The sequence below is a fragment of the Musca autumnalis genome, unplaced genomic scaffold (assembly GCF_047663935.1).
Source record: "Musca autumnalis isolate F117 unplaced genomic scaffold, ASM4766393v1 scaffold_4, whole genome shotgun sequence".
Lineage (NCBI taxonomy): Eukaryota > Metazoa > Arthropoda > Insecta > Diptera > Muscidae > Musca > Musca autumnalis.
Genome location: NW_027411977.1, coordinates 225,717,024 through 225,738,583, shown reverse-complemented (window position 1 = coordinate 225,738,583; position 21,560 = coordinate 225,717,024). Strand labels below are relative to the sequence as shown.

The following is a 21,560-nucleotide window of genomic DNA, read 5'->3' as shown; positions in this document are numbered from 1 at the left end:
TAAAAATATTTTTAGGGTATCTACTAAGGCTCGTGGATTTTTAAAAATATTTTTGGGGCATCTACTAAGGCTCGTGGATTTTTAAAAATATTTTTAGGGCATCTAATAAGGCTCGTGGATTTTTAAAAATATTTTTAGGGCATCTACTAAGGCTCGTGGATTTTTAAAAATATTTTTAGGGCACCTACTAAGGCTCGTGGATTTTTAAAAATATTTGTAGGAAACCTACAAATGCTCGCGGATTTTTAAAAATATTTCTCAGGGCATCTACAAAGGCTCGTGGATTTTTAAAAATATTTCTCCGGGAATCTACTAAGGTTCGTGGACTTTTAAAAATATTTTTAGGGCATCTACAAAGGCTCGTGGATTTTTAAAAATATTTTTAGGGCATCTACAAAGGCTCGTGGATTTTTAAAAATATTTTTAGGGCATCTACAAAGGCTCGTGGATTTTTAAAAATATTTTTAGGGCATCTACTAAGGCTCGTGGATTTTTAAAAATATTTTCAGGGCACCTACAAAGGCTCGTGGATTTTTAAAAATATTTTTAGGGCATCTACAAAGGCTCGTGGATTTTTAAAAATATTTTTAGAGCATCTACAAAGGCTACTGGATTTTTAAAAATATTTTTAGCGCCCTTACCAAGGCTCGTGGATTTTTAAAAATATTTTTAGGGCATCTACAAAGGCGTGTGGATTTTTAAAAATATTTTTAGGGCATCTACAAAGGCTCGTGGATTTTTAAAAATATTTTTAGGGCATCAACGAAGGCTCGTGGATTTTTAAAAATATTTTTACCGCGCCTACAAAGGCTCGTGGATTTTTAAAAATATTTTTAGGGCATCTACTAAGGCTCGTGAATTTTTAAAAATATGTTTTAGGGCATCTACTAAGCTCGTGCATTTTTAAAAATATTTATAGGGCACCTACAAAACCTCGTGGATTTTTAATATATTTTTAGGGTACCTACAAAGGCTCGTAAATTTTTCTAATACGGTTATCAACGTCCTCCGTGGTACCTCCTTTTGTTGATAAGATGCTACCAAGATATTCAAAACGGTCCACATTCTGTATTGCTGAGTATGTTGTTGTAAGTAGAACGGCATCGTCTGCATACTCCAGATCCCCAAGTTTGTCGAACAAATTCCAATTTAGACCAGATGGTGTTGAGTCTAGATTTTCAAACACTGCGTCAAGAACTTGACGAATAATAGCGGTGATAATGTGCAGCCTTGTCGCACTCCGCTGGTTGTAAAAAACGCTTCGCTTAGGACTCCTTCGTGCAACACTCAGGAAATCGTACCATTATAGCTATTTTCTATAAGTGTCACTAGTTTCTTGGGTATTCCTTTTGATAGAAGTGAGCTCCATATGTATTTTTTGTTTAGGGCATCGAACGCTTTTTCATAGTCCACAAATGCTAGATATAAACTTGCGTTATACTTTATGGATTGTTCGATGATGATTCTTGTTGTGCATATGTGGTCGATGCATGAATTCCTTGCTCGGAAAACAGCTTGGTTTTTTTTCACAACAATTTTTCTAATGGCTCGGCTATTCTATTTAAAATTATTTTGTTGAAAATTTGTAGTGTTGATGGCAGTAAGGATATGCCTCTCCAGTTTCACTATAATTGATTCTTTCCAATCTTGTGGGATAGTTTCCTCCTCCCATATCTGTTTGAATAACGGGTGTAGTTTTTCAGCAGACTTTAAAGCATTCTGCTGAAATACCGTCGTTTCCTGGGGCTTTATCGGGTTTTAGGGTATTAATCGCTTCTTCCATTTCAGCAATTGAAGGATTTTCCTGTTTTTACCTCTGCATTTGTGGGATGTATTTTTGAGATGAGGAATTGTGCGTGGTGGTTTTGGCTGATGATCAGCGTTTTTTCAAAATGTCCTTTCCAAACATTTGTTTGTTCGTCTTTTGATGTCACGAGAAACCGTGTTTCATCTTCTACAGGCGTGTTACTAATGAGTGTATCCTTGCCACTCAATTTCCTTATAATTGTATAGAGTTCTTTTGAGTTCCCTTTGTTAGCAGCTGTCTGAGCCTCATTCTCCATTCTACCATAGTAAGACTTTTTGTCCTTTTTATACCCTGTTGCGTGTGGCACGAAAATTAATTTTCTTTTTGTTAGTTAACAAAAACCGGCAGCATTTTTTCATGGATGTGGTTCGTTGCTGCCGGCGAATAAAAAAATGAGAGAACCGGATACAGAATGTGGCCGAGTCATACATAAAGTTACAGTGTTGCCAGTTTAAAAGCAGGAGGCAGGTAAATACAACACTGAGGGGGCCAATAGGTGTCTGTAGATTGACAGTGGGTTGGTTTAAAATGAAATCGATAAATGTCGAAGAATCCGCGAAAATGGGAAAATCAGCATTGGTTTTGGCAGTATAAAAGGCATAACGGGGAAAATATTTCTCCTATTTGTCTTTTGGTTGTGGCAAGGAACCATTTTTAAACATCCTGAGTAAATATAAAAAAACCCCAAAAGAATAAAGAAATAGTGTAAACAGTTTAATTGTTATACCAAAGTAGTGGCAAAATTTATTTGTGTTTTGGTGATGCCAGTTTATTTGGCTGTGTTGCGAAAAACAAAACATGTAAGACAAGAAAAAAATGTTTTGCCATTTTATGGCTTATGATTGAATGTGTCCTTTTTTTTTGTCTTATTAAAGATTTCGCCTACTCTATCGGCAAAGAAACACAAAGGAACTCTGACCCCTCCAAGTATATGCCTGGAGGAGGTCAGCACCGTTTATTGAGGAATTTTTATTGATGTACTTCAAATTGGCCAAAAATCTTGATGTTGATATAAATCCGATATTTCTTAATTGAGAAGAGAAAACGCATAATTTTGTTGACGGCAGCCTTTGCCTGGTGAATTTTTGATGAGACGGCTTAATATTTCTGTGGTCGATATTTAGTGGAGAAAATCCCTGTTGTTTGAGAGAAGGTCCTCGGAGTAAGATGCCGTAACGTTTAAAAACCAGAAAAATTATCTTGTTTTGTGAAATGTCAGCAACCAGGTAAAATTTTGATATTTTGTTCATCCCGAGTGTGTTCATGTTTTGCCATTAACCTGTGCGCCAGAAGGAGTGTTAAAACTGCAAAAGAGAAAAGAAATAAATTTATTAATTAATGATGACATAAGTTAAAACTAAAAAGGAAAAAAAAATTTTATAGATAAAAACCATATAACTAATCTAACAAAATAAAAATAATCTAAGTGTGAACGTCCCTAGTAATTCTGTAGAATATAAGTGTTAAGTTAAGGAATATTTGTAAGAATTTCTAATGCCAGGAACAGTGCGTGGGTGTAGGGTTACCCCAAAAATACAATAGGACTATTTTGTTTTCTTGTGTGGACATATGGTAACGTCCACTATTCCTCCGTAAGAGAGCTCTTTTAGGAAGGGGTTGAGTCTTTTAAAGTGGCCAGATTTGGCAATAGTCTGTTGATAAATGGTGGTAGCCTGGGTGATTGGCTCACTAAGAGAAAGGCAGTTAGGAATTCAGTGTTTGACATGATTGTTGTTTGTTTAGAATTAAGAACCTTAACTATGAGAATAAATAATTTTTATGTTTGATTGTTTTCAATATGAATTGCTAAGTGTTTTTTCGTAAGAGAGGGAAATAGGAGGATGCTAATGTGAGGTAAGAGTGTGTGGAAATTGGGGCCCTTTAAAAAAGAAAAAATGTTATGGTGACAAGATGCCAGGATGAAAGGGTCAAGGCAGGGTGGGCAAAGTGGGGGAACTATAACACGAAGTTCCTTCATCATGGTTGTGTGTAGTGTTGTGTCGTTTTGTTTTTGTTTGTTTTTATGTTGAGTCCCTCTTTCATTATTGTTCGACCCCTAGGGCTGATGGTGGCAGGGTTATGAATCCCCCTGGAAGTGATGCCCCGACTGAGCAGTTGGAACCCCACCATAGCGCCGCAATAGGCGGTATGCAACAATATGGCGCCCAAACCAAAAATGTTTGTCCTATCGTCCAAAAAAAAAAAAAAAAAAAAAAAAAAAAAAAAAAAAAAATTCAAAGTGCAATACAACATCAGCACTGCCTAAATAAGAAAATATTTTTTTAAATAGACGAAGGACATTAAATGTCGAATATGTGCAATAACACCTAAGCGCAATTCAATAGACCATAGGGTGAAATATTCCAAAACGTGATATCGCATTTTCTAATGTCTAACGAATATTGTATCCACAATTTTTATACAAAACTGTGATAATAGTGCAATATTTAGTTTAGGTTTTTTAGAAAATTAGGATGTCTCGTTCCATGTTTTAGGGTCTATACAATAGCTCTTGTTCGTCGATTGTAACAAAGAATGTATTGTGTTTATGACCTGTCTTTTATGTTTCCGTGTTTTTGTTTATTTAATAATATTAAAAGCAATAGACGAGGGTTAGCATTAGGAAAAATACAATAACTGCTGTGACGCCGTCGGTCGCAGACTGTATTGTACTAAAATTCCCTTTACACAAGGACTTTTTTCCACAAAATAAGTAGAAAACTGCCTTGATTGTTACCCTTTGCATTAACTGTGTTCATTTTTTGTGTAAGTCCATTTTATCCATACAACATGGTGACCGATTTAGGACACTTCTAGAAATCTCAACTTAGAAATCTAAATTTTAAAAAAAATAAACCACACAATTTATCTCACAAGCAGCTGAAAATACCTCCTATTACCTCTCAAATGTGTATTTTGTGTTCGTAAAAAAAAAAAAAAAAATTTTGTTTTGTCGTAGTGTGTAAACTAGAAACTAAACTTATAACAAACTATTATTATTTTTATCATATATCTGCTAACCACTAAGTATTTTCACAACTAGAAATAAGTAGCTCTAAGCTGTGTTTAAAATTTTCCATTATTTTTTTTTTAACATTGACCTAAATTTCATTTCAATAATTGCATTCCTGAACTGGGATTAGAAATTCTAATGAACACGCCTAAGTCAGCCAAAAGAAGAAGTAAAAGAAATCGTTCCTCAACATTTGATTTGAGTAGGTTTATTCTATCTCCAAAGAAAAAGTCAAAAAAGAAAACAATGCAAGACGCAAATGCAAATAGAGACCCATCAATACGGGATCTATCTGGTACCATAATAAACAGAGAAGCTTCCACTAGTGCTGAAGCAAGATTAGCCCAGAATACTCAATCCACTTTACCAACTAATACGTCAATGAATCAGTATGAGGTTAGTAATTTAGTGAAAAGTTTGGTCCAAGAAAGTTTAAAAAACGCCAGTACAGACATCCACAATTTAGTAAAAGATAGTGTGACCAAAGAAATGCAGCAGGTGTATGCCATCATTAATAAATTAAATGAGTCAATAACTAGATTGACTAGTAATGGTCAAATTTCTCAAAATACTAATCCTCAACCACAATCCAATGGGATTCATGCACAAAATAATATAAATCATGGACATCAGTCACAATCGAATCCAAATCAATTACCTCAGCCAGTTCCGATGCCCAACGCAGAACCTCAATCGTTACCCAATAACAACCCGGTACCTCCACCACAACCCCCACAACGGGATAATAACCAAAATCCAAACCACAGGAGTAATGTACAATCATATATCATGAATGTTCCTAGCGCACAAGGAATTAGAGTTGAAAGATTCGGAATAAATTTTTCAGGACGACCTAATACCCTCACTGTGGAGGATTTTATTTATCGCCTCGAATATTTCCAATCTCATTATGGACTCACTTGGGAAGGAATATTAAATGAATTCCATATGCTTGTATCGGGTCCTGCGATCGAATGGTTTTGGTTGCAACAAAGAAATAATGCGATTTGGAATTGGGAGTCACTGAAATATGGGTTGCTAGAAAGATTTAAAACTAGGCGCACTTGTTTCGAGGAAATGAGGGACTTACTAGAAAGGAAACAATTACCCGGGGAATCAATAGATTCATTTTTCCATGACATCAATTTAATGCGTTCGAAATTGGAAAGGCCAGTTTCCGATTTCGAAATGATTTCCCTTGTCAAAAAGAACTTAAGAAAAAACCTTTCTAGTATTGTTTATTCCATGAATGTTTCCTCCCTGGAACAACTGCGAGTTGAATGTTTGGAAATTGAAAGAACATTCTTCCGCCGCGACCCTGTTTCAATGCCCCCACCACCAGCTAACAAACCGATTAGAGTAAATGCCATTCAAGAAGAAGGAGAAACCAATATATTTCCTATGTTCGAAGAAGAAGAGGATGTAGTAGAGATATCAGCAATAAACAATCAGATTGTATGTTGGAATTGCCAGAACCCTGGTCACGTCTTTAGGGATTGCACTTCAAATCAAAGAGGCTATTTTTGCTTTAAATGCGGAAAACCAAACACGACTGCACCAAAGTGCATAAATTGTAGGTCGGGAAACGGGAGGAAGAGCGCGGTTGCAGCGGGGAACCAGCGTTCCTCCGAACAACCCGCTGTTCCGAACCCCCCAAACCAATTAAAAGAACCCAATGAAGATATCCACTATACTAAACTTCGACACTATCTGCCCTTAAATGTTAGGGAAGAGTATTACGCCAAAACAAGGGCAAACATTTTCCAAAACGAAGAGGTAGAAAACCCAAACGAAATATCTAACATTCAAATTAAAACTAAACAACGTATTCTAAAAATGAGAAACAAGCAAAAGCAATACAAAATTTTAAAGAAATCTGTTTCGGAAGCTATTTTAAGATGCTATGGCAGAAAAGATCCAAGACCATATGCCACGGTGAAGATAGAAGGGAAGGAAATTGAAGGCCTTCTCGACTCTGGTGCTACTGTGAGTTTATTAGGGAAACATTGCAGAGAAGTCGTAGAAGAACTAGGAGTAGAAATAAAAACCTATCTATCAAATGTCAGCACTGCCTCAGGTCAGTTGCATCGAATTTTAGGTACCATTGTAGTTGACGTTGAATATCAGGGAAAAGTGGCTCAAATGACCTTAATATTATGCCCAGATCTAGAGCAGGAATTATATCTCGGTGCAGATTTTTGGAAATTATTCCAAATAGCTCCCGAGATATTTCCTGTCGAAGAAGTCGATTTGGATTTACAACGGAAAATACATGGGTCATCAACCAATGAAGAAACGAAAATGCATGTCCTGACGAAGGAACAACAGGATAGACTAGCAGAAGTAATAAAAAAATTCCCTACTTTTGAAGAGCATGGACTAGGATGTACAAATTTAGAAAAACATGCGATAAAGCTCGTCGAAGGTGCTAATCCGGTTAAGGATAGGCATTATCCCATGTCGCCGGCGGTCCAAGATATAGTTTACCAGGAGATTGACAATATGCTGGCGTTAAAAGTGATAGAAGAAAGTGACTCCCCATGGAGTAACCGAACAACGGTGGTACGAAAACCTGGCAAAAATCGCTTCTGCTTAGACGCCAGGAAATTAAATGCATTGACTGTGAAAGATGCTTACCCATTGCAGAACATCGACGGCATCTTAAGTAGAATAGACCAAACCCACTTTATAAGCAGCGTCGACCTTAAATATGCCTTCTGGCAAGTAGAGCTGGAAGAGGAAGCGAAGCCGTACACAGCCTTCACGGTACCAGGTCGACCGCTGTACCAATTTAGGGTAATGCCGTTCGGGTTATGCAATGCGGCGCAGAGACTTTGCAGGTTGATGGACAAGGTGATACCTGGAAGACTAAAGTCCAATGTGTTTATCTACCTTGACGACCTATTGATTATTGCAGACGATTTCGAACACCACATTAAATTACTGGGAGAAGTAGCCGAATGCTTGCAGAAAGCGAATTTGACCATCGGCCTTAAAAAATCATTGTTTTGCTTCAGAGAGCTAAGGTATCTGGGTTTCATCATTGGAGATGGATGTTTAAAGACTGACCCAGAAAAGGTCAGTGCGATTCAAAAAATCCCTGTACCGAAAACTCCCAGAGAAGTACGAAGCTTCCTAGGAACCGCTGGGTGGTACAGGCGATTCATTAAAGATTTTGCCTCGATATCCGCCTCCCTCACTGACACATTGAAAAAGAGTCAAAAATTCGTCATCACTCCAGAAGCATTAGAATCATTCAACACCCTCAAACAAGCCTTGACATCTGCACCTGTCCTCCGGCACCCTGACTTCCGCCGAGAGTTCTTTATCCAATGCGATGCGTCGGACTATGGAGTCGGTGCAGTATTGTTTCAAAAAAACGATGATGGAGAGGAGAATCCCATCGCGTTTTACTCTCAAAAATTAAATGCTTGTCAAAAGAAATACTCAGTAACCGAGAAGGAATGTTTAGCAGCCGTGCTTGCAGTAAAACGTTTTCGTCCATATGTGGAATTAATGCAATTTACTATTATTACTGACCACGCTAGTCTTAAGTGGCTAATGTCACTAAAAGACCTCAGCGGTAGACTGGCCAGATGGTCACTCCAACTTCAAACATATAACTTCTCGATTGAACACAGAAAAGGATCAGAAAATGTGGTTGCAGACACACTCTCTAGAATGCCCATCGATTCAAACGTCACCGTAGAAGAAGTAACTGAAGAGAGTGAACTACTAGATTTCGAAACAACCGCATTTGAAAGTGAGGAGTATGTCGAATTACGAAACACCATAATTGAAAATGCCGAAGTACTTCCCGACTTAAAAGTTGAAGGCGACAAAATATTTATAAAAATGAAAAAAATCGACACAGATTTGGTTGAATATGAGTGGAAAATGTGGATCCCACAAGAGATCACATATGCTCTAATAGAAAAGGCTCACGTCTACAATGACATCGTACACGAAGGAATCACAAAAACTCTCAATCGGTTAAGAAGATTTTATTATTGGCCTAAGATGGTTTCCCAAGTGAGGCAATTTGTGAGAAATTGCAGAACCTGCAAGGAAACCAAACCATCAAACCAGAAAATGAACCCAGAAATCGGAAACGAAGTGGTCACTGAAAGGCCATTTCAAAAACTGTACGTAGACTTTCTCGGGAAATATCCACGATCAAAGAAAGGAAACGCATATATTTTCATCGCAGTGGATCATTTCACTAAATTTACCTTTCTACACGCGATGAGGGAAGCAACTGCACAAAATGTTGTACAGTTTATGGAAAGCCAGATTTTCAACATCTTCGGCGTCCCAGAAGTTATCCATAGCGATAACGGGAAACAGTTTGTGGCGAAAGCCTTTGAACAAATGGTCGACAACTACAAAATAAAACACATGACAACTGCATATTACTCCCCACAGTCGAACGCCTCCGAGCGTGTCAACCAGTCCGTGTTGGCAGCTATAAGAAGCTATGTTGAAAGTGATCACCGCGACTGGGATTTATATTTACCCGAAATCGAGAAAGCCCTTCGCACCTCTGTGCATGCAGCCACCGGCGTGAATCCCTTTTTCGCCCTCTTTGGGTTTAATATGTTTTCAAGTGGCACCGATTATAAGTTGGCCAAAAAGCTACAATCACTAACGGACCACCAAATAGATCCATTAAACAGACATGACAAAATAGAACTTATGCGAGAAAAGATCAAAAACAATCTGCACAAGGCATATGAAACAAGTGCCAAACGTTATAATCAGAGAGCGCGGAAAGTTAGTTTAATACCAGGGCAAGAAGTGTATAGGCGTAATCATATGCTTTCAGACTTCAAGAACAACATAAACGCCAAATTTTGTAAAAAGTTTTTGAAATGTAGAGTTGTGAGGCCTATCGGGAACAACATGTTCGAATTAGAAACTCTGCAAGGTAAACCTTTAGGTAACTTCCACGCCAAAGATATTAAAATATAACAAAGTGCAATTATTCTGTGATATAGTAATATAAGTGCAATATAGGTTAAGAAAATGAATGTTTGTGAACGTCCATTTTTTTGCCTTTTGCATTTACTTTTACTATTAGAATTATTGACATTGTTAGATTATACACATATGTTCCATTAGGCTAAGAAGTACCTAAGATTTGCCCGGCTTTTTTGAGACTAACAGGGTGTGGGAGTTCCCCACGTTGGGATATGACAGGAACCTGACATACCAACAATTCTCAAAAACATAATACTCAGTGCGTTTTCTATAATTGTAATTGATACAAATTAACACAAACCCATTTGATATACAGTATACCTGAAAAAAAATCCTTCGAACCGCCCAGCCAGCTTATGCCTTACCCAAATTAATAATATCTTCCAAAAATTTAAATCAAAAATGGTTGGTTTATTAGTATTTTTTTAAATAGGGTAATAAAGTATAAGGATAGCATTATTTGCTTTAATAAGACGATATAACATATAGATGGAAATTATCAATGGTATACGTAACGATAAATCAATATGAGGTTGAATGAGAGTTAAGAAAAGTTATCTGTCTGGCCATGTTTTTTTTTTCGAAAAAAAAAATTCAAATATTTTTCCTTAACAGAGTGCTTCGGGTATCGTCACAAAAATCACTGTAGATATCCTTTTATATTCAATTAGTCCAATATAATTCATAATAGTATCCGGAGTAGCAATATTATAAATACACCCACGTCTGCTAATTAATACCCACGGAATTTTATTTAAATCTCTAGTGCATTTTGTTATGCGAATAGCCTTCAGCCACAAATTAATACAATAGACTCAATCACGTCTAGTAGCACATACAAATTTTAAAAAATCACCACTCACAAAATTTTTAACAGGCTATAGTTTTTATCGCATGCGAGAAAATGTTCACAGGCTCAGGTCTTAAACATTACAAATTCCCTCCAAACGTTTTTCTCAATACTCTGAATCAGTTAGCGTTAATAAAAAACCGCAGGTACTAAAATCACACAACGTCATCTTAATATATCGTAGAATCCCGACACACACGAATAATGATCCAAAAATATGTAAATCTAACGTAGTATATGCCGATAAATTAATAGATCAAATTTAGAAGCAATGTTTTTTAATCAACAATCACCAGCATGAAGGCAATATTTAAGTAATTAAAAATAATGGCGATATAAATAGAATAGGGCACAGAAGATAAAAACAAATGGTAGCATAGAGTGTATCGTTAGCAAGTCACGCACTTATTTTCAATGATAGACTATGAATCCACTATTTTTATTCTTAATAGTCAAACTCTTTTGCATTACTTTATTTTGTTTACATTCCACATTTCAAAACAGTCTAATATATCCACTAATGCACCAATGTTTGTATCTGCCATGCCAAATTCGCAATAAAAAAAAAAGAAAACAAAAAGGAAAACTCACCCCAATATTTACGTCCTTTCATGATGGCAGGTAAAACTCCACGAGCAAATAATCTGCGTACACAATTTTGATGATCGGCAGGCCAGGTATATTAACAACTGGTATGACAGCCAAATAAACGTATGTTTGGATTTTGTGTGATGTAGAATACGGACACTTTTTGCTTGTGCACTTCTTCACTTCACTCCCTTATAAATTTAATTTTCACAAACTACCTAGAAACAGAAAAGGAGAAGGTGTTACTAAAATTGAAATATTTCATTATTTCATTATTTTTTATATTAAAAGGAAAAATGCGTGGCAAGCTTAAAAATATTCAATAATATCTTATTTGTATGCATGTAAACAAAAGTTAGGTGAACACTTTTGGTAATCTTATTGAGCGATGCTACACAAAAATCCACTAAAAAAAAACACACATGTCTCATTCAGATGGCCATGGTCACAATCCATAAGATTGGTTTTATAAAGATCAGTAAACTCATTCATTATTCCTTTTGATGACACTTTCTGACCCATAACAGTTCATAATTCACTTAGTGGAAACACTTGATCATGTTTTTTTTGGTTTTATAAAGATCAGTAAACCCAATCATTATTTCTTTTGATGGCACTTTCTAACCCATAATAATTAATAATCCACTTTATGGAAACACTTGTTCATACTGTTGTTTTTTTATCGATAGTTGGAACACACAATACTATTATTAGGCCAATTCTTGATATATTCGTCGCAGCCGATTATTACCATTGAGTACACAAAAGTTTTTTTTTAGCACACAACACCATCCTAGGATCACTTTTTAATATATTTGTCGAAGCCATGATTAACAATGAAGATGATCTGAACGCCCACGTACATACACTTTTAATTTTGTTTTGCTGTCTCGTTACACACGACACTGATGTTTGTTGTCATTAATAAAGGCACACACTTTTGGTAATAAAAAACACCAATGAATACTAACCAGGTACTTTGAGGTTAAGACTCAGCGAGGCAGCTGGTGATGTCCACTCACAATCCACGACGTAAATGATACCTGCCCAAACTGTTTTGTAAACAATGCGGGCGAAATTTTATTCCAGCGAGTCCACACTAGTAGTTGAAAACACGTAAACGAAGGCAAAACCAATGAAGACCTGAAAGGAAAAGAAAGGCAAGAAAGAATTAGACAATAACCAAAACAAATCAGGCAATATACTATACAGCTAGACAAATAAACAAATGAAAAAACCTACCTGTTGTCTACACCGACTTCTCTAGTGAAAGCATCCACAGATAAAATTAAAATTCACTAAGCCTTCCAAGCTATCCTAATTGTGGTATGGTTTAACAGGTAGATGGTTGCGTTACATTCATTTTATTATGTTCATTGGCTCTAGCGGCCAGAGTAAATGTAGCAATTCCAAAACAAATTACAAATCAGCAGTCAAAAAAATGTGTCGCAAGATGAAACGGAATTCTATAAAAGGCTGATGGGGATCATCATTTAAGAAAAAAGGAACTGAAAAGAAAAAGAAATAATTGTTGAATAAAAATTGATGTAATGAATGGAAATTCTCTACTCACCATCTCTATCGGAGTGTGACCTCGTACGTTTTGTTAAACTTGTTGAGTAAGATGATTAAAAGTGTAGCATATGCGGGGGCGCACAAGCAAAATGTGTGGAGGCATATTTGAAAGACTAAGCCTTGTACTGAATGGGAAAGTATGCACACACATACATAATACCACAGGCAAAGTCATTGCAAATCTCCAAAACGGTAATCAATGAGTGGACATACACACACATTCACATGTACATAAATGTGTGAATGGTGAGACACCGCCATTTTTTTGGTATACCCACGCCACTTTTTGCACGTACGCAAAACGCCATACAGAAAAATTTTCATTCAACTAGAAAATTATTGCTGGGAAAATTATTGCTGAAATGAACATTCATGATGTTTAAACTCACAAAACTATAGAAATGCACATGCTTACCTTTATTCCAGAATCCAAAATGGCTTATGGTTTCCACATGGCTTTATGGTCATTTGAAGGGTATGAAGTTCACGCTAATTTTTTCCATGGTTTTCAGCCATCCTGCAGCGAAATTTGATAAGATCACTTCAATATACACGCACATCCCCATTTCCATCGATGAACTTGGAGATGGCGATGTTTTGTTGCGTGTGGCACGAAAATTAATTTTCTTTTTGTTAGTTAACAAAAACCGGCAGCATTTTTTCATGGATGTGGTTCGTTGCTGCCGGCGAATAAAAAAATGAGAGAACCGGATACAGAATGTGGCCGAGTCATACATAAAGTTACAGTGTTGCCAGTTTAAAAGCAGGAGGCAGGTAAATACAACACTGAGGGGGCCAATAGGTGTCTGTAGATTGACAGTGGGTTGGTTTAAAATGAAATCGATAAATGTCGAAGAATCCGCGAAAATGGGAAAATCAGCATTGGTTTTGGCAGTATAAAAGGCATAACGGGGAAAATATTTCTCCTATTTGTCTTTTGGTTGTGGCAAGGAACCATTTTTAAACATCCTGAGTAAATATAAAAAAACCCCAAAAGAATAAAGAAATAGTGTAAACAGTTTAATTGTTATACCAAAGTAGTGGCAAAATTTATTTGTGTTTTGGTGATGCCAGTTTATTTGGCTGTGTTGCGAAAAACAAAACATGTAAGACAAGAAAAAAATGTTTTGCCATTTTATGGCTTATGATTGAATGTGTCCTTTTTTTTTGTCTTATTAAAGATTTCGCCTACTCTATCGGCAAAGAAACACAAAGGAACTCTGACCCCTCCAAGTATATGCCTGGAGGAGGTCAGCACCGTTTATTGAGGAATTTTTATTGATGTACTTCAAATTGGCCAAAAATCTTGATGTTGATATAAATCCGATATTTCTTAATTGAGAAGAGAAAACGCATAATTTTGTTGACGGCAGCCTTTGCCTGGTGAATTTTTGATGAGACGGCTTAATATTTCTGTGGTCGATATTTAGTGGAGAAAATCCCTGTTGTTTGAGAGAAGGTCCTCGGAGTAAGATGCCGTAACGTTTAAAAACCAGAAAAATTATCTTGTTTTGTGAAATGTCAGCAACCAGGTAAAATTTTGATATTTTGTTCATCCCGAGTGTGTTCATGTTTTGCCATTAACCTGTGCGCCAGAAGGAGTGTTAAAACTGCAAAAGAGAAAAGAAATAAATTTATTAATTAATGATGACATAAGTTAAAACTAAAAAGGAAAAAAAAATTTTATAGATAAAAACCATATAACTAATCTAACAAAATAAAAATAATCTAAGTGTGAACGTCCCTAGTAATTCTGTAGAATATAAGTGTTAAGTTAAGGAATATTTGTAAGAATTTCTAATGCCAGGAACAGTGCGTGGGTGTAGGGTTACCCCAAAAATACAATAGGACTATTTTGTTTTCTTGTGTGGACATATGGTAACGTCCACTATTCCTCCGTAAGAGAGCTCTTTTAGGAAGGGGTTGAGTCTTTTAAAGTGGCCAGATTTGGCAATAGTCTGTTGATAAATGGTGGTAGCCTGGGTGATTGGCTCACTAAGAGAAAGGCAGTTAGGAATTCAGTGTTTGACATGATTGTTGTTTGTTTAGAATTAAGAACCTTAACTATGAGAATAAATAATTTTTATGTTTGATTGTTTTCAATATGAATTGCTAAGTGTTTTTTCGTAAGAGAGGGAAATAGGAGGATGCTAATGTGAGGTAAGAGTGTGTGGAAATTGGGGCCCTTTAAAAAAGAAAAAATGTTATGGTGACAAGATGCCAGGATGAAAGGGTCAAGGCAGGGTGGGCAAAGTGGGGGAACTATAACACGAAGTTCCTTCATCATGGTTGTGTGTAGTGTTGTGTCGTTTTGTTTTTGTTTGTTTTTATGTTGAGTCCCTCTTTCATTATTGTTCGACCCCTAGGGCTGATGGTGGCAGGGTTATGAATCCCCCTGGAAGTGATGCCCCGACTGAGCAGTTGGAACCCCACCATAGCGCCGCAATAGGCGGTATGCAACAACCCTCAGCCTTTAGGCTAAGGAGGGTATATACACTTTGATACGATGAAAATGTGCCTCATCGAAATAATGGTTTTAGACCCCAAGTATGTTTGGACGAAATGTGTTTAAGACAATTTGGAGTCGATCTAGCCATGTCCGTCCGTCTGTCTTGCTGGCTGGAGCGCACGATAACTCTCGAACCCGATTCAGTTCAAATTTTGGCTTTCGTAATATTTTGCCCAAACTTAGTTTAAGTTCGAAGATGAGCTACATCGGTCCACTCCTTCCGGTACCTCCCCCACAAAAGTTCGAAAATGTTCGGAAAGTTTGTGCGCACGATAACTCTTGAAGGGAGTGACCGATTTGGTCCATACTTTGTATAGCATAAACTTTCTACCAGAGTTATATGAGGTTTCAATATGGTCTCAATAGGTCCACTCCTTCTGGTACCTCCCACACAAAATTTCGGAAAAGTTCAGTTATCCCCATCTCTCAAATCGCTTTGATTTTTATTTTAGCAACTAGTATTCACTGCCCTCCATACGACGGTACAAGTTTCATAAGAGGCATGTCCATACTTCCTGAGGAAATAGCATTAAAGTTGCAAAAAACCCCTATGACACCATGTGAGGTGGTTGGAGCGCAAGAAAACTCTCGAACGGATCTGTCGATTCCGTCCAAAATACGTCCTTAGTAATATTTGGTACAAACATAGTTTAAGTTTGAAGATAAGCCATATCGGTCCACTCCTTCAGGTACCTCCCCCACAAAAGTTCAAAAATGTTCGGAAAAATTGTTCGTTCGGTAACTCTTGAGGGGAGTGGCCGAATTGGTCTATACTTTACACATCCTAATATATCTACCAGATATAGATCGGGTTCAAATATGGACTATATTTGTCCACTCCATCCGGTACCTCCCACACAAAATTTCGGATAAGTTCACTTTAAGACCTGATATTGAATCACTTTGATTTTTGTTCAAGCAACTTGCATTCGCTGCCTCAATTACGATGGTAAAAGTTTTTTTTTAGGGGCAAGTCCATACTTCTTGAGCAAACAGCCCGAAGAGTGTAAAACCCCCTATGGCACCATATGTTGTGACAGGAGATCCACTTCCATAACGGTCAATGTTGATCCATTCCTTTTAGTATGTCCTCCGCAAAGCTTTAGATCTTTAAATCTTAATCAAAATTTTGGTCGGTTCAAACGTCCAAAATTTTTAAAACCACCTAAATACATACATACGTATTTTGGAAAAAAATTGTTTCAATATATGTACATACATCCACAGGCTGAGAGTATATCCCTGTCGGTAAAGCCGACTGATACTTTTTTACTTGTTTTATCTAAATTTACCCGAATTTCGATAATTTCATTTTAATTTATTTAAGTTAAGACCCTAATGTAAAAATATAAAAAAGAATGAAATGGCTATCATTAATTAACTCTTAGCAATCGCAATTATTTAATTTATTTAATTTACAGAACCCATTCTTACTTCCTCCAATCTGCTGTCAGTTGCAGGCTTAGTTGGGTCGTACAACTGACCAGCAAACAGGAAGAACTGTAAGAATGGGTCCTTTTTATTAGACTTGCACCATCTCAAAAATATAATTTTTTGGATATATCCATTGAAAAACACTTTCCGCCGGTTATATTGCGCCAACGAAGCTTTAAAATGACGCCACAACCCTTCAACTGTGTTTGTATGGTAGCCCGTCAACGGATCCACAACATTTTCTGAGTGGTTAACTCTATAATGAGTATACCCCTTGTCACTCAAACTGTTATACGCCTGAAATATATAACTATTAATAACTCTGAAACGTTTACCGAACCGGGTCTTATATATTGCTTTATTGTAGGAAGCAGGGTTTCGCGGGATCTGTCTTCCACTGGGAATATAAAGCATTGACCCTTCATTGATGACGACGGTTATATTTACGTTTTCCAACTTTGGACTCGTCTATCTCAACTATCTTACCAGGCCCTCCAATTTCAAGGAGAGTCTGAAAGGAGCTAAAGACCACCACTTCCCTGCAAAAATTATTCCAGTCAATGGCTGTGGATTTATTAATGCCCGTATCAGCCATGATGTCATTCAGGGTAAAGTGTGTGGTGTAAGAAATAATTAAAACAGATGGAAAAAAGAAAACAAATAAAAAGGAAAGAAAATGAATAGTATCATATTTCGAATATATTTAGAAGATATTGCTTCCTCCAGGGATTATCAACAAAAGTCCACAAGATTGTCAAGAAGACAGTTGCGAGATAGTTCCAATCCGCTTGAACTTCCACAATCATTGTAAGTACAAATGTAATTATTAAAAAATATGATCATTGAAACATTCGATAAATTTTCAACAGATTCAAGAAATACTTCCGGATAAGCAAACCAGCATTCCAATACTTGTTGGAAGTTTTGACGCAGCATACTCCTACGAAGAAAAAATATTTGGAGTTCCAGCAATTATCAAGTTGAGCGCTGCGTTACGTTTTTTCGCTGATGGTGGATATCAAACTGGGGTTGGCAAGGATTCTGATGTTGGTATGGCGCAATCAACATTTAGTAATATCCTTGCAGAAGTTGTGACAGTCTTCGAATCCCATCTCTGTCCTATATGGATAAAGGTTCCAAAAGGCTCTAAGGAAAAGCGACGTATTGTTTTGGAATTTTATAAGAAGCACAAAATTCCAGGAGTAGTCGGTTGCATCGATGGAACTCATGTGCAAATCATTGCTCCTTCTGAAAATACGCATCTTTTCTACAACAGAAAGGGGAAATTTAGTATGAATGTTTTGTTGGTAAGGTATATTTCATATTTTAATGTGACCAGTATGCATATCAGCTTTGTGACAACTAGTTAAGGATTAGATACGTCGATTCTTCACATCCCGGCGCGTGCCACGATTCCTTTATATGGAACACAAGTAATCTGCGAACATTTTTGAGAAAAGATATCTACTAGGCGAATGTAACTTTTGGTTGCTGGGTAATGTAGAAAATTTTAAGTAGACAAATCGAAATTGGCTCCTTACGCCCCATAGAACTCCAGAAGTTGATTCTCAAGAAATGACCTTCAACGAAGTCCACGCAAAATGTCGGAATTGAGAGGACAACGGCGTTTTGAAGAATCGTTGGCGCTGCCTTCTTGGTGCAAGAGAATTGCACTATAGTCCTGAAAAGGCAGCTAAAATCGTAAACGTGTGTTGTGCTTTGCATAATGTATGCATACATTTCAATGTTGAGGAGGAACGTGTTATAACAACAGAAACACTTGAAGAGGAGGCCTCCACACCTACTGCTACCCCTAGCCAATATCTTACTGTCGCCCAAAACCTGAGGGCGAACATTGGGCGAGATTTGCATAATTTCTATTAGAACACATTTAATTAAAGTATTAACTATGTTAATTTTATTAAAACTAAAAAGTTAATCAAAGCAAGTAAAAAGTATCAGTCGGCTTTGCCTACAGAGATATACCCCCAGCCTGTGTATATTGAAACAATTTTTTCCCAAAATACGTATGTATTTAGGGGGTTTTAAAAATGTTGGGAGTTTGAACCGACAAAAATGTTGATTAGGATTAAAGATCAAAAGTTTTCCGGAGGAGATACTAAATGGAATGGATCGACATTGACCGTTATGGAAGTGGATCTCCAGTCACAACATATGGTGCCATAGGGGGTTTTTACACTGTTCGGGCTGTTTGCTCAAGAAGTATGGACTTGCCCCTAAAAAAACTTGTACCATCGTAATTGAGGGAGCGAATGCAAGTTGCCTTAACAAAAATCAAAGTGATTCGGTATTAGGTCTTAAAGTGAACTTATCCGAAATTTTGTGTGGGAGGTACCGGATGGAGTGGAAAAATATAGTCCATATTTGAACCTGATCTATATCAGGTAGATATATTAGGATGTGTAAAGTGTAGAGCAATTCGGCCACTCCCTTTAAGAGTTACCGTACGAACAATTTTTCCGTACATTTTTGAACTTTTGTGGGGGAGGTACCTGAAGGAGTGGTCCGATATGGCTTATCTTCAAACATAAACTATGTTTGGACAAAATATTACTAAGGCCATATTTTGACCGAATCGGCAGATCCGTTCGAGAGTCACCTTGCGCTCCAACCACCTCTCACGGTGTCATAGGGGTTTTTGCAACTTTCATGGTATTTTCTCAGGAAGTATGGACTTGCCCCTGATGAAACTTGTACCGCCGTATGGAGGGCAGTGGATGCAAGTTGCTAAAACAAAAATCAAAGCGATACGAGAAATGACCCTAAACTGAACTTTTCTGAAATGTTGTGTGGGAGGTACCCGAAGGAGTGGACCTATTGAGACCATATTGAAAACTCGTATTACTCTGGTAGAAACTTTACGCTGTATAAAGTATGGACCAAATCGGTCACTCCCTTCAAGAGTTATCGTGCGCACAAACTTTCCGAACATTTTCGAACTTTTGTGGGGGAGGTACCGGAAGGAGTGGACCGATGTAGCTCATCTTCGAACTTAAACCAAGTTTGGGCAAAATATTACGAAAGCCAAAATTTGAACCGAATCGGTTCATCCGTTCGAGAGTTATTGTGCGCTCCAGCCAGCAGGACAGACCGACAGACGGACGGACATGGCTAGATCGACTCCAAATTGTCTGAAACACATTTCGTCCAAACATACTTAGGGTCTAAAACCATTATTTCGATGAGGCACATTTTCATCGTATCAAAGTGTATATACCCTCCTTAGCCTAAAGGCTGAGGGTATAAAAAGCAAAAACATGTTTCAACAAGTAAAAAAGTATCAGTCGGCTTTGCCGACAGAGATATACCCTCAGCCTGTGTATATTGAAACATTTTTCCCCCCAAAATACGTATGAATTTAGGGCGTTTAAACCGACAATAATGTTGATTAGGATTAAAGATCAAAAGTTTTGCGGAGGAGATACTGAAAGGAATGGATCGACATTGACCGTTATGGAAGTGGATCTCCAGCCACAATATATGGTGCCATAGGGCGGTTTTACACTCTTCGGGATGTGTGCTCAAGAAGTATGGACTTGCCCCTAAAAAACTTTTACCATCGTAATTGAGGCAGCGAATGCAAGTTGCTTCAACAAAAATCAAAGTGCTTCGATTGCAGGTCTTAAAGTGAACTTATCCAAAATTTTGTGTGGGAGGTACCGGACGGATTGGACAAATATAGTACATTTTCGAACCTGACCTATACCTGGTAGATATATTAGTATGTGTAAAGTATAAACTAAATCGGTCACTCCCATCAAGAGGTATCGTGCGCACAAATTTTCCTAAAATGTTTGAACTTTTGTGGGGGAGATACCTGAAGGAGTGGACCGATATGACTTATCTTCAAACTTAAACTATGTTTGGACAAAATATTACTAAGGCCAAATTTTGGACCGAATCGGCAGATCCGTTCGAGAGTTATCTTGCGCTCCAACCACCTCACACTGTGTCATAGGATTTTTTGTGCAACTTTCAGGCTATTTTCTCAGGAAGTATGGACTTGCCCCTGATGAAACTAGTACCGTCGTATGGAGGGCAGTGAATACAAGTTGCTAAAACAAAAATCAAAGCGATTCGAGAGATGGCCCTAAACTGAACTTTTCCCAAATTTTGTGTGGGAGGTACCCGAAGGAGTGGACCTATTGAGACCGTATTGGAACCTCATATTACTCTGGTAGAAAGTTTATGCTATACAATGGACCAAATCGGTCACTCCCTTCAAGAGTTATCGCACAAACTTTCCGAATATTTTCGAACTTCTGTGGGGGAGGTACCGGAAGGAGTGGACCGATGTAGCTCATCTTCGAAATTAAACTAAGTTTGGGCAAAATATTACGAAAACCAAAATTTGAACCAAATCGGTTCATCCGTTCGAGACTTATCGTGCGCTCCAGCCAGCAGGACAGACAGACGGACGGACATGGCTAGATCGACTCCATTATTTCGATGAGGCACATTTTCATTGTATCAAAGTGTATATACCCTCCTTTGCCTAAAGGCTGAGGGTATAAAAACAGGATGGAATAAATAAAAAATAAATTAAAATTGAATTCATATTCCACACTGTCCTTAAAAGTCTAATAAGTCTTATTCGGTTTAGTTCAGTTCAGAAGAAATTCCTCCATTGATTTGCTCCAATTGCAGGTTAGTTTTTGCCAATTTGTATTGAATCTCCTGCATTCTCAGTTTCTCCATAAGTTGGTTGTGTCGCTTCATTTCATTCAGTTCATTTTCCTTTAACATTTCTAGTGTCTGGTAATCGTTTTTCTTAAGATCAGTC

At 37.4% G+C, this 21,560-nt stretch overlaps 3 long non-coding RNA genes across 3 annotated transcripts; 2 read left to right on the top strand and 1 right to left on the bottom strand.

The window, feature by feature from the left end:
- The first annotated feature begins 2,364 nt into the window (after positions 1–2,364).
- LOC141403483 (uncharacterized) lies at positions 2,365–3,002 on the top strand. Its single transcript, XR_012412811.1, has 2 exons — positions 2,365–2,607; positions 2,683–3,002. It is a non-coding gene; the product is annotated as an uncharacterized lncRNA (long non-coding RNA).
- On the bottom strand, positions 2,521–13,550 carry LOC141403482 (uncharacterized). The gene is made up of 6 exons (XR_012412810.1): positions 13,229–13,550; positions 12,812–13,170; positions 12,481–12,746; positions 12,210–12,381; positions 11,242–11,456; positions 2,521–3,111 (listed from the first exon to the last, which is right to left on the bottom strand). It is a non-coding gene; the product is annotated as an uncharacterized lncRNA (long non-coding RNA).
- A 241-nt stretch (positions 13,551–13,791) lies between these two features.
- Positions 13,792–14,314, top strand: LOC141403484 (uncharacterized). Its single transcript, XR_012412812.1, has 2 exons — positions 13,792–13,919; positions 13,995–14,314. It is a non-coding gene; the product is annotated as an uncharacterized lncRNA (long non-coding RNA).
- Positions 14,315–21,560: the final 7,246 nt, after the last annotated feature.